A 399-nucleotide genomic window follows, 5' to 3' on the forward strand; every position below is an offset into this window, starting at 1 on the left:
CAAGGAATGGGGCCCGAGGGACTAAAGAGTACACGTGTGTGTGGAGTCAGAGCCCACGGATTCGTTGGTGGGAAACAATTTCCGAGCGATTCAGGTGTTTGACACCCGCTAATTTTTTTTTTTTCGTTTTGATTTTTTAAGTGAAACAACGAGTGACTATCTCATCTTTATTAACAATAGTTTCGTTAAAAAAAAATCCAAGTATAATACCAGTACACAAAAGAAAGGCGAAGCCGTAACGACAATTCGGAACATTAAAAGTGAGGATCAATATATCTCTATGCTAAACAAGATATGACATGACAACTGCCCGGATAATCTCGTAGTATAGATGACACTGGATTCAAAAAAAATTTCTTCACGGGGGAGAGAGGTGTAACAAATGTCTAGCGACCTAAA

The sequence above is a fragment of the Asparagus officinalis genome, unplaced genomic scaffold (assembly GCF_001876935.1).
Source record: "Asparagus officinalis unplaced genomic scaffold, Aspof.V1 AsparagusV1_Un33, whole genome shotgun sequence".
NCBI lineage: Eukaryota > Viridiplantae > Streptophyta > Magnoliopsida > Asparagales > Asparagaceae > Asparagus > Asparagus officinalis.